The following is a 12,365-nucleotide window of genomic DNA, read 5'->3' as shown; positions in this document are numbered from 1 at the left end:
GTTGCCGGAGATGAAGGAGCATTAATCACTAACTAACACCCGACAGGACAGGGAGCGTTTAGAATTCATAGGGACCACACACTAGGAGCTCAGGGAGGCGATGAACAGGCAGAGCTCATTTATGATCAAAAAGCAACCCATAACCTTAGCAATCTCAACCCTGAGTGGGGGAGCCCCTCACCTCCTTTCCCACCACAGATCACTAGACAGCCACAGGGATAGGCCACCGCCTCACTGAGAACCAGGCAAATGAACCGCAGCGAAATGCTCCAGGGGACAGCAACGCCAAAAGATACCCAACACAGATGCCTGAAAAAAATGAGATAACCCACTAACCCATCTGCTAAAACCTCAACTCTCTGCACACGCCTCTCAAACCCTAAACAAACACAGCCACTCTCTCTACACTGCAACAACAAAACAAACTACACATAGTCTCGCACAACAGCACATGGGAGCCCACAGATGCGTAAACTGCACCCATGCGCAGCGAATGGTGCTAACCGAACTGAAGCTGCCAAAAGAACATCACAAATCTCGCTCTACCTTTATCCCGCTACACCCTACTAACCGATCCTACCCTCTTCATTTTCAGATCCGCCAGAGTGCCAGGAGACCACTCCAGTGGTGATAGTACATGGTATAAATATCCTTTAACATAACAATATTACACAATATATGCATGTGTATAGTAGCACAGGAAACTATTGATTAAAGTGTTGTGATTGTGACAGAAATACCTGTCAGGAAACACCTGACTCCCAAAGTCAATGGCTGTCTAAATGAGTACATACGACTTTAGGGTTTAGTCATTTTACTATTAAGTTGTTGCCATAAATTATAAAAATTGGAAGGCCAGTATAAGTTATGTGCACAGTAGAGTTACAGGCTTGAAATCACTGTCACAGATATGAGATATATACAAATCAGTGTTCATTCTTATGTTTCAAAATGATCTTTGATTGTATGTGAAGCAGCACGTTGTGTGCATTGGTGCCATGTGTCCCACGCTCTGAGGCAGCTATGTGGTGCACAGGTTAAAATGGAAATATTTCCTAAGGCACACTCCAATGGGTGATTTCCCTGGGTATACAATTGAGGGTGAATGACATGAGCCCCACCTTAAACTTCATTATTCCCTATGCATAATCCCTGCCCCACACAAAAGAGGTTAAGCATGACAGTGATAAGTTAGCACTTTGTACAAATGTACTGCTGGCAAATGTACATTTCAAGTGATATAGGCTTTTGTATGAGAAGACTGGTGCCTCTATAATGAATACACCAGAAGCGAGTACCTGACGAGTACTGTCTGCTGTCCTGCTGGCCACGCTGCCTGGACTGCCTTTCACCTGGACTTTCTCATTGGAATAATCACTATTGGGTATAACCAGCACTATCACTTCAGTTGATATTTGGACCTAAAGACCCTACGAACATTAAGAACATTAAGAACTTCATTTACAAGCTTTAATTCTTTATTTTTCTGCTTGTTTCCTTAGCCACGCCCCCACTTCCGTGACCAATCCATAAATTAAGCGGCCGCGCGCACCAGAAGCGAGTACCTGACGAGTACTGTCTGCTGTCCGCTGTCTGCTTTTCGCTTTTTGCTCTCTGCCTTTTCTTTCTTTATACCTATATTTCTTTGTCCTGGTCTGTACTTCCTAATCCTTGTCCTTGTTCTCTTTTGCTTTCTGCACCCTGCTATACCTTGCCGTTAACCTGCTTACCCCGACCTCTATACAGATTCCTGAATCCTGTCCCGGTACTTACCCTCCACCACTCCTATTCCTTTTATTCTGTCTGCTTCCTGCGTCCGATTTACCCTTTGCCGCTTGCCTTCTTAACTTCTACCCTACCTTGACTCCTGCGTCACGTTCACTGCCATCTGTGCACTGACTTCTGATTTCTGCTTACGCTCCATTTCCCTCTGTTGATTTTCCTGCTGAGTTTAAGAGCTCTGGTTGTGGAATTATGGTAGTGTTTTCACGCGGTGCTCCTCGCATGTCAAACAGCGTCATTGATTATGCAGGCGTGCCGCCTTCAATGATTCTGTGAGTAAACAACTGCCAAAGCGGCCGCTTGCTGGCAAATCCTTTGTACCACTACCTAACTAACCTATTGCGCGAAATCACGGTCTGGTGAATACACCTTCGGATCTCTCACCCCTGCGAGTTGCTCAGTGGTCATTGGCCGTACAGTAATCATACTGACAGCTATGGACCTGTAGAAGATCTCTGTTCTGATACCGCCCCAGCTGAGTGTTCACACACCGAGGCCTTCTATCTCACTACAGCTGCTCTATGGTCAAATTAGAGCAATTAGCATGCTACTCAAATATCTAGAGGGAGCAGACGTTCATTCAAGTTTCTTGGACTGGCTAAGCCACAATTCGCAACCCGCATCGAAATTTGAAGGTCCCTCTATAGTGAATGATTTAAATTTTGCACTAATAAACTAATAAAAAAAAAAATAATAATCCCTTCGCAATATGATGCAGTTGACTGCAGGGATGCCCCCACCCCATTTTGTTACCAGCGGATGCCATTAACCATAAGCCCTGGCTTTCAGCTGTTCTCCATGAGCATCCACTCAGCCAGGCCTTCTATATCTACGCTGTCAGCAAATCATTCTCAGGGTATATGTGAGGTACCAATTCAGCCTTCTACCTCGCTAAATTCGGCACCACTGGTGCAGTTTCTTTCTGACCATACCATGGCGTCCTATGTACCAGACCAAATTCCCAGGTACGACAACTCTAACGTAGTTCTATCGGGACCTGACCTGGAACCTGAGCTCCTCTCTCAATCCATGATTCCACCCACCCCTCACTCCTTTTACTCAGACATACTTATGGGTCTTTCAGCTCAAGCTGAAGCGGCTGAATCCGAGGTCTACTTGCCTCTCTCACCCCCGAGACTACCTCCTGATCATATCCGTCCTCTAGCTCACTCAACACAAGCCACTGCCACCACCGCCATACCAAGCAATAAGGAGGCGTCACTAGGACTATCTGACCCCAGACTATCGATATCACCTGAACTATATCCCACAGATTGCCCAAACGATATTATCTCTTCACCTGAGTCAAATGTATCTCCCCCCCTTTCCTTTGCCAAACCGTTGCCACAGCCCTCGTTTGGGTTCCCCCCTCTGCCCAACCTAGCGCTTGAGACGGCCTTGAATGCCAGCAATACGTCCAACCTAGCTCTAACCAAAATTGTTGGTATAATAGAAACTAAAGCTACTACGCAAGGAAATTATATGACAATGCTTACTAATAAGCTTGACTGGTTGGCATGGAACCTTCCAAATGTATTGAAAAGAGTGACCCCTTCTGTATCTTGCAATATTGATCAACAGGAGCTTCTGAGGGCACGAATCTATCTTCTCTTCAACCAAAACCAACAATATCAGTCCTACGGTTAATGATCTACCTATCACAATTGAATCCTCTTCACATTCGAATGTTGAGATACTGCTCTATGACGTCTTTTGTCGTCCATCTCAAAAGATTTGCAGGAAAAAAAGACGAACTCGCAAGCGAACAGCTGAGTGGAATACTGAATTAAACATGACCACTGATCATAGCAAACCAAAAAAATCAAAGAACATGCCAGTCGCAAAGAAAAATAAAAAATCTAAAATCAAAGCATTCGTAGCAAACTTATCAACATTGCACATCGAGGACAAAACCTGCCCGACTGCAGCCCATCTGTCTCCTGCCAAAGTCGTTGCAGCAGCTGTCCACTTGACTTTGACTGAACTGGCTGGCGTCTCAGGTAAGACACTTGAAGCTCCTGTTTTCCCTTCTGTTATCAAAACTGACTCAAAAGTTATTTGCTCTAATCCTGAGAAGTCAATCTCACAAGAGGAATTGATGAATGTATCTGTCTATTCCCACAATAATTATGTAATTGCTGATGCTGTTCACCAAAGCTTACATGAACCAAATTCAATTCAATTAACACATAGCCCTACGTTTTGTGTGAATCTAAATCATATCGGGATTTCCTTCAAAACTCTGGAACAGAAAAGAAACGAGTTAATCAGAAGAATACCCTTTACAACTTCTCCCATACCCACAGCAGCTGAACAGACTGAGAATAGTTTTCCATCTCCTCAATCGATCACCATAGCCCCCACTGTTCCAGCTCCCGAGTCCCAGCAACCACCTCCAATTGAGAATGTTGACCCTGTGTTGAATTTACAAGATGCCACCTTAAGAATAACAATGATTGACAGAATCTATTCTGATCCATTCCCAAGCAGAGTTACTTTACTAACTGTGTTTCAGTGCATTCCGGCCCTGCGTCATATTAACTCTGACGATAATCAGCGAGTCTCCTACCCCAAACCAGCATACAAAGACACTGTCAATATTGAAATATCTTCACTAATAATTAAGAATTACATCTGGCAACAGAGACATCTTCTCCGTGGAAAGGGCTTAGTCCTTGAAATAGTAAATCGACCAAAGCCGAGCCAATCGATTGCGTCCACTGCTTCGAATGCCTTGCCAAGGGTGGACAAAATTGCTGACAACAGCAATAAAGGGGGGGGTGAATGCCTGCTGTAACTGTAATCAGAGCCCTGTAGCCACGTTCCCTACACCAATCTCCAAATGGACCTGGTTATCAGTTTCCACTTCCAAAACAGTGAATAACCATTAGCTACAGGGTTCAACTACACTACGCAAATGCTCAATGGCCTCATGGAACACTCAAAGCTTTTCACACCTATTGAATATAAAAAATACTCAATTAATTTTCCACAATGTAGTCTTACTACAAGAGACCTGGATGACCTCTGCCCCTGTGTGGCCAGATCACCAGGTTCTTGTCATCCCTGCTTCCAAACCAGCTAAGGGAAGACCCGCCGCTGGTCTATTAATTGAAACTCGTCTTGACTCACAACTATACATGGAAGCTTTACCATCGCCTGATCATGGAATCCAACCTGTTATTATACGAACTAAAAACAAAAATCACCCTTTTTTCCTTATGATAACAGTAATAAACATCTACTGGAATCCCTTGTCTCCAACCGAACCACTCTTCTTTCATAAAATTGAGGAAGTTCTGGACAATATCTTGTTAAATGCCAACAATGCAATGACTATCATTGTGAGTGATTTTAACATGAACTTAGTCAAACCCACCAAGTGAGGAAATAACTCTAGAGCTACCAAATGGATGTCATTGATGAATATCAGAATTCTCAGTTCTTAATGGTAACTCTAAACAAGATTTCCCCCCTCAAGAGACCTAGTCCAGAGGGTCCTCGAATTCTGTACTTGATTACATCTTTATTTCAAGTGATGCAAATAGACTTGTACAAGAATTTGAAGTTATACCAACCAAGGCAAGTGATCACAATCTTCTAGAGGTTCAGTGGCTACCCTATCTCTCTAGAACAGAAGCTTATTTTCAAGGTTCCATCGATCTAAATACAGCAAAGAATCGAATTACATGGAACCTAAAATCTATTGAATCTTTACAAGCCAAAGTGGAAGCCGCCACCAACTCTGATCCAAGTCTAGCACAAGTCTTTTATAATGAGCATATACAGATTATAGCTCAAAGTGATGGAAATACTTGGAAGCCAAAGCTCTTTTATAAGCACAAACCTAATTCGGAAATTGCTGATTTAAAAAGAGAGCTACGAAAAGCCTTAAGAACTTTACCTGGAAATGCCAACTCTGCCCTTAAATCAGCTCTAAAGAACAAATATAAAAATAAAATAAAACACATCTTTCACATCCAAAAACAAAAGGATGCAGAAACTATGTTTCAAGCCTTACTGAATAAATCCGCAACACAGATATGGCAAACTATAAAAACTCCACTTCTAGAAATGCTCACAAATCTACACAACTTAATGGTATCAATGAGGAAACGTGGAGAACATTTTATCAAAATTTGCTTTTCGCTGAGACCTCTGCTACAGATTGATTTTCGGACCCACAAGATCTAACTGAACTAAGATTTGGCATCCTAGACATTGTAATAATGATAACAAAACTAAGCTCATCTAGAGCACCGGGCCCGGATATGATGTCTAACTCCATTTTTAAGGCAAATCCAGGGGCTTGGGCTGGTTTGCTGAACACAATATTTCAAAGAATTATACATTCTAAGGTCATTCCCCCATCGTGGCAATCGGCTGTTATTATTCCAATTTTTAAGCAAGGTGACAGAGCAGATCCATGCAATTATAGACCTATTGCACTTTTAGACGTCCCGAGTAAGATCATAGCAAGACTTATAATACGTCACTTCACTAAATGGCTCATTCAACAAGATCTATTGGATCCACACCAGTCCGGTTTTGTCCCAGGTATAGGAACTGCACTAAATCTCTTGATCATATCGGCTATTAAGAATGATGCAACCAGAAACAAATACCCGATATTTGCTGCACTGGTAGATATTAAACAATCTTTTGATTTGGTTTCAAGAAATATATCATGGGCCAAATTATCCAAAGCCAATTGCCCTCGCTATATTTTCTATTTTGTTCACCAATTTTACACTAATACAAGAATTAAAGTAAAACTAACTTCCGATGGTGTTCTGTCAGAATCCATTAAAACAAACATGGGCCTTAAACAGGGCTGTCCATTTGCCTCTATTTTATTTAATTTTTATATCTCCAATTTTTATAAAGCTCTGTCTACCATCCGATCCTTCTCACCGCGGGTCGGTAATCATCACATTCCTTACGTACTATATGCAGATGATTTAGTCCTGTTCGACAGAACTCCAATTGGCATATCTAGAAAATTAGCAGCACTGACCACATTTGCCAAAGACAATGATCTAAGTATAAACACCAAAATGTCCAATATTCTGGTGTTTAATCTGACCAACAAAAAGTCTAAACTTACATTCACCTGCAAACTAGCCAACAAAAACCTGGTGCAAATCCCCTCGTACAAGTATCTAGGAGTTAATTTGAATATGCATCCACAAGAAAATCCGTACAAAGAAGAACTAACGTTAAGAATGAGAATGATAGCCATCCAAGCCAAAGCCATACATCGCAAATATGGAAAATTTTCCTTAATGCCAGTCTGTATATTTTACTTACAAAAAGCCATTCCTATTATAATTTACGGCGGGCAAACAAAGCTAATGAACAAGGCAGTAAGATGGGACATTCTCGAGGGAATTTTTGGGAAAACAATATTACCAGTATCTCAGAGTATCCCTATAGCTCCATTTCGGCATGCATTGGGTCTCATCTCCTTGCAAATTGCTGTAGAATGGTCAAGGCTAGCCTTGCATAGAAAGGTGCTCCTTGCAACAGACACAACTGAAAACATATTCCCAGTAGTAAAAAAACTTTTAACAAATACATCTGGGAATTCATTAACCATGTGGAAAACACAGTGTTTAAATACTCTGCAGGATGCCTCTATATCTGTCGACCTTCTTTTAGAGTCTCCTGACAAAGCTAAGTTCCAACTATACAGAAAAGATTGGATCGACACAAGGAAAACATGTCTGAACTATCAAGCGTTTAAACTAGGAGCTTTCCCTGAGAAACCTTTAAATGAGGTCCCAACCTACATATACAAGCTTTTCTAGACAGAGCTTATGCTGACACCTTTTTAATGTTTAGACTAAACCTTCTATCAACCAACTCCTAAATTGCATCTTACGATAAAGGATCCACAGTCTCTCCTTTATGTAGATTCTGCAAATTGGAAACCCAACCCGAGACTATGGAGCATCTAATAACTAAATGTAAGACTATCTAAACTGAGAGAAAGCCACTTTTTAAAATATTTTGAGCATAGAATTATTTTAACAAAAAAAACAGCTGTGGATCGAATTGTTTAATTCCTCTAAGATCAGCCTAATAATTGATACTGTGAAGTTTATTGTCAAACTCAATCTGTAATCTGCTGACAACTAATTCTTATCCAAATTCGCCGAGCTTCATTTTAGACAATTTTATATATTTTATGGCCTTATGGATCTACTGATTGTGTTTTATATATTTGCAATAATGTACATTTTATGTAATATTTTATCTTAACATGTATGCAAAATGAGTTGAAGCAGCCAGTTATGTAAAGATAATGATGTGACAAGGAATAATAATGTACTATTACTGAGAAAGTTGATGTCAACTAAAACAATTTCTTAATAAAGAAAAAAAATGAATATGTGCATAATATCCACACCTCCTTTGCAAAATCATAGATAAAGCAATGGAGACAGAGGTTTAATAGCTGCTGATTATCACAGGAACAAGGTTTTTGGCATCTGCAGAGCAGAACAAAGAAAGCAGCAAGCAGGAGAGATAAAACCCCAAATGAGCACTTATGGCAATCCATAAGCACACTGCAACTACGCCATTTTTTATGGACTGAATGTCATTTATTCATTTATTGAACTGCTTATATACTCAGGAAGAAAATTATTTATTTTCCCAGTGTAATTAATTTAGACACTGAACCACAGGAAGCGTTATTTCTTACTGTATGCAAAAACAGACACCTGAGACAATACTCAGTGACGCAAAAACAGGTTTGCAGTGCCTTATGGTGTATTGCCCCTCCTTTAGGTCGCACACAGCACATGTTGGATTGCTCCCTTTCCAGAGGTGTTCCCCCATGATTTCTTATCCCACTTAATGCACTGACCTAGACTGAGGACCCAGATTCCTGAAAGCAGGTTATAGTGACAATTACTGGTGTGGATTCTAGCCACAGCTTCTTGAACTTGATTGGTAGTGGCCATAGTGATACGGACTGTGACAGAAGCTTCACGTAAGTAGTTTCATTAATGACCATTGCGGCAAAGACTGCAGGTGCAGCTTCATGGAATGAATTGCCAGTTAATATACTGGCATGGACTGTGGGTACAGCTTCAGGAAAGGGATTTACAGTGATCATACCGGCATAGATTGTCCTGGGAGGATAGCTCAGCGGCAACGTGCTCACCTTGGAAGCAAGACGACACGAAGAAACACTGGTTCGATCCCCACGTCCGCGCTTAGAAACCTCTGGATATTTAAGCGCGTTATGAATACGACAAACAACTACGTAACTAAAACAAACAATTCCTGTAACAGCGCCTCGGTGCCCTTGGACCGTGTGAGCACTTTAAAAATGCAAAAAATAAATACAAATAAAAAGATTGTGGCCACAGGTTTATAAACGTGACTGATAGCTGTGTCCATACTGGCATACATTTTGGCCAGAGCTTTATAAAAGTGATTTGCAGTAGCAATGCTGTCATGTATCATGGGTGCAGCTGCATGGGTGTGAATTGCTGAATTATAATGGCAATTATGCCATATCTCGTAGACAAAGGCATCATGGAAATTTTGAAAAAGGCTCCTGTATACTGTTGGTGTAATGGCATCTACAGGATGTTTTCATGTGTTACCCCAGAGAACCAATTGAAAATTGTATATATTTGTTCTAAAAAACGTGCTGTAAAATGCTCTATTTCAAACATTAATTTTAACATTTTATTGGAGGCACTCCCCCTGCCTACGCTCCCTGAATCATGCAAACTTATCTAAGGCTCCCTCGGTCGCTTGCACTACTTCATAGGAGATGGTACGGGCCCTCCACTGAACAAAACTCACCTGCCACTTCTGACCCTGAATCAATTACAATACTAGGGCAGGAGCTGCCCAGCTTCCTGTCAGAACAAGCTGCCTCTACCACTGTCATGTGCACAGCAATGTTACTGGCCATGCAATATAGTGGCTGGCATGCGTGAAAGCTAGGCACTACACCCTGGTTTACAGAATGTGCCATTTTACACAAGGACCATAATGCACCTTTCCCATGCATGGCATACAAAATTGACGCAGGATTCTTCGCTGTTGCCTATGCTTTTTCAAGGAGGCTTGAGTGGGGGGGGGGGCCTTAGCAGGTTTTGCAGGGGGGCCTCCACATTTTGTGTTACGCCACTGGTCAGGATTTACATAGTCCTTGGGAGATGAGATCAAGATTTACAAAGTTAGGGCCTATACCATCCTGCCACCATCAGTACACCTGTCCTTTCATTGTTACTAGCGGGATTCAACCAGGCCCTGCTGAGGTACGCCTACTTTTCAAAACTGTTGATCTTTCCCAATGACTGTTGGGTGTCCTGTTTATCCTTTATCGCGACTCTTTTAGGAATCAGTCACTATATGCATATAAGTGAACTGTGCTTTGTTTGAGAGCACCTTAGCATTTGCTTCAGCAAAACAGCCCTGTGAATCAAGCCTAGTAAGGCTAGTAAGGCTAGTAAGGATAGCAAAGGACGGCTCATACACTGGCGGCTCCAAGAGGTGTCTGCAGGTGTCAGCAGGGGAAGCCAATGAAGCCAGCAGTCAAGAGACACCAACAAAAACCGTAGGTGTGGCTTGGGTGGGATGTAGAGCAATTACTCTGCTCCAGAAAGCCCCCGCCACTCTACCTTACCTCTCCATAAAGTACACTGCCACAGACTTACACCATGCATATTTAGAGATATTTGTGACCACCGACCAAAATCTACGCATGACTGGACTGTAAATGTTGTTTTGCACTACTTAAGAACATAATTCCCAATGTTAGCATGTGCCACACCAGGATGGAACTTGAATGTTAGCATGTGCCACACTTAGCTGGAATTCTTAACTTTAGCCTGCGTCGCATCTAGACAGAGATTTGCATGTTAGCATGTGCCACACCAAGATGGAACCTGAGTGTTGGCATGTGCCACACTTAGCTGGAATTCTTAACTTTAGCTGACGTCGCATCTAGACAGAAATTTGAATGTTAGCATGTGCCACACTTAGTTGGATTTCTTAACTTTAGCCTACGTCGCATCTAGACAGAAATTTTAATGTTAGCATGTGCCACACTTAGTTGGATTTCTTAACTTTAGCCTACGTCGCATCTAGACAGAAATTTTAATGTTAGCATGTGCCACACCAAGCTGGAGCTTGAATGTTAGCATGTACCACATTTGGCTGGAATTCTTAACTTTAGCCTGCGTCGCATCTAGACAGAGATTTGAATGTTAGCATGTGCCACACCAAGATGGAGCCTGAATGTTGGCATGTGCCACACTTAGCTGGAATTCTTAACTTTATCCGACGTTGCATCTAGACAGAAATGTTGAATGTTAGCATTAGCCACACCTAGTTGGACTTCTTAACTGAAGCCTACGTCACACTTAGTCAGATTCCCTAGCTCAGGCCTGCCTCGCATGTAGATAGGATTGTGAATGTTAGCACATGCCACACCTAGACTGAACATGAATGTTAGAATGTGCCACACTTAAGACTAAGAACACTATCCTGCCCCACATCTAGACAATTATCGGGAAGGTTAGCGAATGCCACACTTAGACGGAATATGCAGATTAGCAAGTACTACACTTAGACAGGACTGTGAATGTTATCTTGATAAATGTCATATAACCCACTAACCAATACAAGCTCAAACTCTCTGCATATGTATCTCTCTCAAAAAACTCACACAACCATCTCTAGCACAACAAGCCGCTCGCCCTTCACCACACTGCAACAACACATATGCCGCACCTACAGCAAACGTGGACTGACTCTGATACTCGCACCAAAGCTCAGCACCCGGTGTCTACCGAGTTGAAGCTGCCAACAGTACACCAACACTCTCACTGTCCTACTCCCTCTTCACCTTACTAACCCATCCCACCTTCTTGCTTACAGATCCGCCAGAGCGCCTAGGGACCAACTCCGTTGGTGACGGTGCGCTATATAAGTACCTTAACATACCATAACATAACATAGTAAGCCTAGTAAGGATAGTAAGGCTAGTAAGGATAGTAAGGATAATTTATGGGACAAACTGAAGCCAGTTCTTTATCATCAGTTTAGATACTTTCGTTCGAATTGAAAAAGCCTTCAAAATGAATTTCCAATAACAACAGGTTTGGGGAAAAGTAATTAAAAAATAATTTTAGCAACTTAAATGATAAATATTCTCTGATACGTTGTGGTGATCTGTGTTGCTATCCAAAACAAGTCCTATAAATGCATATTGTGCACGTTTTTTATATTCATAAATATTTTGCAAAGTGATATTAATTTTTATATTGTTCATTTTTGACATACAGAAAAAGGAAACAATACAAAGATGTGTGTTACACTTGTATTTACAATGTCTTCAAAGGATCGCATTATATTTTAATGAAATGTATCGACCGCTATTTCGTCATCAAGTGCCATTTTCCCCTGGAAAGATCAAGATGGCAGATTATTCCATGCGAACGGTTATGTGAACGGTATAACTCAATACTAAGATATGCGTGGTAGGATGGCGCTACGTGGATTTAAATCGCCGCCATACTTCACACAACCCACCCACCTGCTCTACTTGT

Source organism: Ambystoma mexicanum, chromosome 14, assembly GCF_040938575.1.
Source record: "Ambystoma mexicanum isolate Mex_15411 chromosome 14, UKY_AmexF1_1, whole genome shotgun sequence".
Classification (NCBI taxonomy): Eukaryota; Metazoa; Chordata; class Amphibia; order Caudata; family Ambystomatidae; genus Ambystoma; species Ambystoma mexicanum.
This window is presented reverse-complemented; position numbering follows the sequence as displayed.